Consider the following 6,387-nt stretch of genomic DNA (forward strand, 5'->3'; position numbering starts at 1 on the left):
TCCAACTTTTCGGTTAACAGCCAATCGCGCTGGCCAATTGCGCCACGGAGACAGTCCTGCTCCACTCTCACCACCGTCAGAACATTTCTTCAGAGCTATGAGCCCAAAGAAAAAAGCGCCGCAACACCACCGGGTGGGCTCGAACCTCCAACCTTTCAGTTAACAGCCGATCGCGCTAGCCAATTGCGCCACAGAGACAGTCGTGCTCCACTCTCACCACCGTCAGACCATTTCTTCAGAGCTATCGCCCCAAAGAAAGAAAAAGTGCCGCACCGCCACCGGGAGGGCTCGAACCTCCAACCTTTCGGTTAACAGCCGATCGCGCTAGCCAATTGCGCCACGGAGACAGTCCTGCTCCACTCTCACCACCGTCAGAACATTTCTTCAGAGCTCCCAGCCCAAAGAAAAAAAAGCGCCGCACCACCACCGGGTGGGCTCGAAACTCCAACCTTTCGGTTAACAGCCGATCGCGCTAGCCAATTGCGCCATGGAGACAGTCCTGCTCCACTCTCACCACCATCAGAACATAACTTGAAAGCTATTACCACAAAGAAAAAAGCAACACACCACTCCCGGGAGGGCTCGAAACTCCAACCTTTCGGTTAACAGCCGATCGCGCTAGCCCATTGCGCCACGGAGACAGTCTTGCTCCCTTCTCACCACCATCAGAACATATCTTCAAAGCTATCAGCCCAAAGAAAAAAAAGCGCCGCACCACCACCGGGTGGGCTCGAACCTCCAACCTTTCGGTTAACAGCTGATCACGCAAGCCAATTGCGCCACGGAGACAGTCCTGCTCCACTCTCACCACTATCAGAACAAATCTTCAAAGCTATCAGTGCAAAGAAAAAAAGCGCCGCACCACCACCGGGTGGTGTTCGAACCTCCAACCTTTCGGTTAACAGCCGATCGCGCAAGCCAATTGCGCCACGAAGACAGTCATGCTCCACTCTCACCACCATCAGAACATATCTTCAAAGCTATCAGTGCAAAGAAAAAAGCAACACACCACTCCCGGGAGGGTTCGAAACTCCAACCTTTCGGTTAACAGCCAATCGCGCTAGCCAATTGCGCCACGGAGGCAGTCCTGCTCCACTCTCACCACCATCAGAACATATCATCAAAGCTATCACCACAAAGAAAAAAAAGCGCCGCACTACCATCGGGTGGGCTCGAAACTCCAACCTTTCGGTTAACAGCCGATCGCGCTAGCCAATTGCGCCACGGAGACAGTCCTGCTCCACTCTCAACACCATCAGAACATATCTTCAGAGCTATCAGTGCAAAGAAAAAAGCAACACACCACTCCCGGGATGGCTCGAAACTCCAACCTTTCGGTTAACAGCCGATCGCGCTAACCCATTGCGCCACGGGGACAGTCTTGCTCCACTCTCACCACCATCAGAACATATCTTCAAAGCTATCAGCGCAAAGAAAAAAAAGCGCCGCACCACCACCGGGTGGGCTCGTACCTCCAACCTTTCGGTTAACAGCCGATCGCGCTAGCCAATTGCGCCAGGGAGACAGTCGTGCTCCACTGTCACCGCCATCAGAACATATCTTCAAAGCTATCAGCCCAAAGAAAAAAAAGCACCGCACCACCACCGGGTGGGCTCGAACCTCCAACCTTTCGTTTAACAGCCAATCGCGCTAGCCAATTGCGCCAAGGAGACAGTCCTGCTCCACTCTCACCACCATCAGAACATATCTTCAAAGCTATCAGCACAAAGAAAAAAAAGCGCCGCACCACCACAGGGTGGGCTCGAAACTCCAACATTTTGGTTAACAGCCGATCGCGCAAGCCAATTGCGCCACGGAGACAGTCCTGCTCCACTCTCACCACCGTCAAAACATTTATTCAGATCTATCACCCCAAAGAAAAAAAGCGCCGCACCACCACCGGGAGGGCTCGAAACTCCAACCTTTCGGTTAACAGCCGATCGCGCTAGCCCATTGCGCCACGGAGACAGTCCTGCTCCACTCTCACCACCATCAGAACATATCTTCAAAGCTATCAGCGCAAAGAAAAAAGCAACACACCACTCCCGGGAGGGCTCGAAACTCGAACCTTTCGGTTAACAGCCGATCGCGCTAGCCCTTTGCGCCACGGAGACAGTCTTGCTCCGCTCTCACCACCATCAGAACATATCTTCAAAGCTATCAGCCCAAAGAAAAAAAAGCGCCGCACCACCACCGGGTGGGCTCGAAACTCCAACCTTTCGGTTAACAGCCGATCGCGCTAGCCAATTGCGCCATGGAGACAGTCCTGCTCCACTCTCACCACCATCAGTACATATCTTGAAAGCTATTACCACAAAGAAAAAAAGCAACACACCACTCCCGGGAGGGCTCGAAACTCCAACCTTTCGGTTAACAGCCGATCGCGCAAGCCAATTGCGCCACAGAGACAGTCCTGCTCCACTCTCACCACCATCAGAACATATCTTCAAAGCTATCAGCGCAAAGAAAAAAGCAACACACCACTCCCGGGAGGGCTTGAAACTCCAACCTTTCGGTTAACAGCCGATCGCGGTAGCCCATTGCGCCACGGGGACAGTCTTGCTCCACTCTCACCACCATCAGAACATATCTTCAAAGCTATCAGTGCAAAGAAAAAAAAGCGCCGCACCACCACCGGGTGGGCTCGAACCTCCAACCTTTCGGTTAACAGCCGATTGCGCAAGCCAATTGCGCCATGGAGACAGTCCTGCTCCACTCTCACCACCGTCAAAACATTTATTCAGAGCTATCACCCCAAAGAAAAAAAAGCGCCGCACCACCACCGGGAGGGCTCGAAACTCCAACTTTTCGGTTAACAGCCGATCGCGCTAGCCCATTGCGCACGGAGACAGTCTTGCTTCACTCTCACCACCATCAGAACATATCTTCAAAGCTATCAGCGCAAAGAAAAAAGCAACACACCACTCCCGGGGGGGCTTGAAACTCCAACATTTCGGTTAACAGGCGATCGCGGTAGCCCATTGCGCCACGGGGACAGTCTTGCTCCACTCTCACCACCATCAGAACATATCTTCAAAGCTATCAGAACAAAGAAAAAAAAGCGCCGCACCACCAACGGGTGGGCTCGAACCTCCAAACTTTCGGTTAACAGCCAATCGCGCTAGCCAATTGCGCCACGGAGACAGTCCTGCTCCACTCTCACCACCATCAGAACATATCTTCAAAGCTATCAGCGCAAAGAAAAAAGCAACACACCACTCCCGGGAGGTCTCGAAACTCGAACCTTTCGGTTAACAGCCGATCGCGCTAGCCCTTTGCGCCACGGAGACAGTCTTGCTTCGCTCTCACCACCATCAGAACATATATTCAAAGCTATCAGCGCAAAGAAAAAAGCAACACACCACTCCCGGGCGGGCTCGAAACTCCAACCTTTCGGTTAACAGCCGATCGGGCTAGCCCATTGCGCCACGGAGACAAACTTGCTCCCTTCTCACCTCCATCAGAACATACCTTCAAAGCTATCAGCCCAAAGAAAAAAAAGCGCCGCACCACCACCTGGTGGGCTCGAACCTCCAACCTTTCGGTTAACAGCCGATCGCACTAGCCAATTGCGCCACGGAGACAGTCGCGCTCCACTCTTACCACCATCGGAACATATCTTCAAAGCTATCAGCACAAAGAAAAAAGCAACACACCACTCCCAGGAGGGCTCGAACCTCCAAACTTTCGGTTAACGGCCGATCGCGCAAGCCAATTGCGCCACGGAGACAGTCCTGCTCCACTCTCACCACCATCAGAACATATCTTCAAAGCTATCAGCGCAAAGAAAAAAGCAACACACCACTCCCGGGAGGGCTTGAAACTCCAACCTTTCGGTTAACAGCCGATCGCGGTAGCCCATTGCGCCACGGAGACAAACTTGCTCCCTTCTCACCTCCATCAGAACATATCTTCAAAGCTATCAGCCCAAAGAAAAATGCGCCGCACCACCACCGGGTGGGCTCGAACCTCCAACCTTTCGGTTAACAGCCGATCGCACTAGCCAATTGCGCCACGGAGACAGTCGCGCTCCACTCTTACCACCATCGGAACATATCTTCAAAGCTATCAGCACAAAGAAAAAAGCAACACACCACTCCCGGGAGGGCTCGAACCTCCAACTTTTCGGTTAACAGCCAATCGCGCTGGCCAATTGCGCCACGGAGACAGTCCTGCTCCACTCTCACCACCGTCAGAACATTTCTTCAGAGCTATGAGCCCAAAGAAAAAAGCGCCGCAACACCACCGGGTGGGCTCGAACCTCCAACCTTTCAGTTAACAGCCGATCGCGCTAGCCAATTGCGCCACAGAGACAGTCGTGCTCCACTCTCACCACCGTCAGACCATTTCTTCAGAGCTATCGCCCCAAAGAAAGAAAAAGCGCCGCACCGCCACCGGGAGGGCTCGAACCTCCAACCTTTCGGTTAACAGCCGATCGCGCTAGCCAATTGCGCCACGGAGACAGTCCTGCTCCACTCTCACCACCGTCAGAACATTTCTTCAGAGCTATCAGCCCAAAGAAAAAAAAGCGCCGCACCACCACCGGGTGGGCTCGAAACTCCAACCTTTCGGTTAACAGCCGATCGCGCTAGCCAATTGCGCCATGGAGACAGTCCTGCTCGACTCTCACCACCATCAGAACATAACTTGAAAGCTATTACCACAAAGAAAAAAGCAACACACCACTCCCGGGAGGGCTCGAAACTCCAACCTTTCGGTTAACAGCCGATCGCGCTAGCCCATTGCGCCACGGAGACAGTCTTGCTCCCTTCTCACCACCATCAGAACATATCTTCAAAGCTATCAGCCCAAAGAAAAAAAAGCGCCGCACCACCACCGGGTGGGCTCGAACCTCCAACCTTTCGGTTAACAGCTGATCACGCAAGCCAATTGCGCCACGGAGACAGTCCTGCTCCACTCTCACCACTATCAGAACATATCTTCAAAGCTATCAGTGCAAAGAAAAAAAGCGCCGCACCACCACCGGGTGGTGCTCGAACCTCCAACCTTTCGGTTAACAGCCGATCTCGCAAGCCAATTGCGCCACGAAGACAGTCATGCTCCACTCTCACCACCATCAGAACATATCTTCAAAGCTATCAGTGCAAAGAAAAAAGCAACACACCACTCCCGGGAGGGTTCGAAACTCCAACCTTTCGGTTAACAGCCAATCGCGCTAGCCAATTGCGTCACGGAGGCAGTCCTGCTCCACTCTCACCACCATCAGAACATATCATCAAAGCTATCACCACAAAGAAAAAAAAGCGCCGCACTACCATCGGGTGGGCTCGAAACTCCAACCTTTCGGTTAACAGCCGATCGCGCTAGCCAATTGCGCCACGGAGACAGTCCTGCTCCACTCTCAACACCATCAGAACATATCTTCAGAGCTATCAGTGCAAAGAAAAAAGCAACACACCACTCCCGGGATGGCTCGAAACTCCAACCTTTCGGTTAACAGCCGATCGCGCTAACCCATTGCGCCACGGGGACAGTCTTGCTCCACTCTCACCACCATCACAACATATCTTCAAAGCTATCAGCGCAAAGAAAAAAAAGCGCCGCACCACCACCGGGTGGGCTCGTACCTCCAACCTTTCGGTTAACAGCCGATCGCGCTAGCCAATTGCGCCAGGGAGACAGTCCTGCTCCACTGTCACCGCCATCAGAACATATCTTCAAAGCTATCAGCCCAAAGAAAAAAAAGCACCGCACCACCACCGGGTGGGCTCGAACCTCCAACCTTTCGTTTAACAGCCAATCGCGCTAGCCAATTGCGCCAAGGAGACAGTCCTGCTCCACTCTCACCACCATCAGAACATATCTTCAAAGCTATCAGCACAAAGAAAAAAAAGCGCCGCACCACCACAGGGTGGGCTCGAAACTCCAACATTTTGGTTAACAGCCGATCGCGCAAGCCAATTGCGCCACGGAGACAGTCCTGCTCCACTCTCACCACCGTCAAAACATTTATTCAGATCTATCACCCCAAAGAAAAAAAGCGCCGCACCACCACCGGGAGGGCTCGAAACTCCAACCTTTCGGTTAACAGCCGATCGCGCTAGCCCATTGCGCCACGGAGACAGTCCTGCTCCACTCTCACCACCATCAGAACATATCTTCAAAGCTATCAGCGCAAAGAAAAAAGCAACACACCACTCCCGGGAGGGCTCGAAACTCGAACCTTTCGGTTAACAGCCGATCGCGCTAGGCCTTTGCGCCACGGAGACAGTCTTGCTCCGCTCTCACCACCATCAGAACATATCTTCAAAGCTATCAGCCCAAAGAAAAAAAAGCGCCGCACCACCACCGGGTGGGCTCGAAACTCCAACCTTTCGGTTAACAGCCGATCGCGCTAGCCAATTGCGCCATGGAGACAGTCCTGCT

At 53.0% G+C, this 6,387-nt stretch overlaps 2 non-coding genes across 2 annotated transcripts; both read right to left on the reverse strand.

Moving 5' to 3' along the window:
- Positions 1-273: 273 nt before the first annotated feature.
- TRNAN-GUU (transfer RNA asparagine (anticodon GUU)) lies at positions 274-347 on the reverse strand. Its single transcript has one exon. It is a non-coding gene; the product is annotated as a tRNA-Asn (tRNA).
- Positions 348-4,389: 4,042 nt separating this feature from the next.
- On the reverse strand, positions 4,390-4,463 carry TRNAN-GUU (transfer RNA asparagine (anticodon GUU)). The gene has a single exon. It is a non-coding gene; the product is annotated as a tRNA-Asn (tRNA).
- Between the last annotated feature and the right edge of the window lie 1,924 nt (positions 4,464-6,387).

The sequence above is a fragment of the Rhipicephalus microplus genome, unplaced genomic scaffold, assembly GCF_043290135.1.
Source record: "Rhipicephalus microplus isolate Deutch F79 unplaced genomic scaffold, USDA_Rmic scaffold_29, whole genome shotgun sequence".
In the NCBI taxonomy this organism is placed as follows: domain Eukaryota; kingdom Metazoa; phylum Arthropoda; class Arachnida; order Ixodida; family Ixodidae; genus Rhipicephalus; species Rhipicephalus microplus.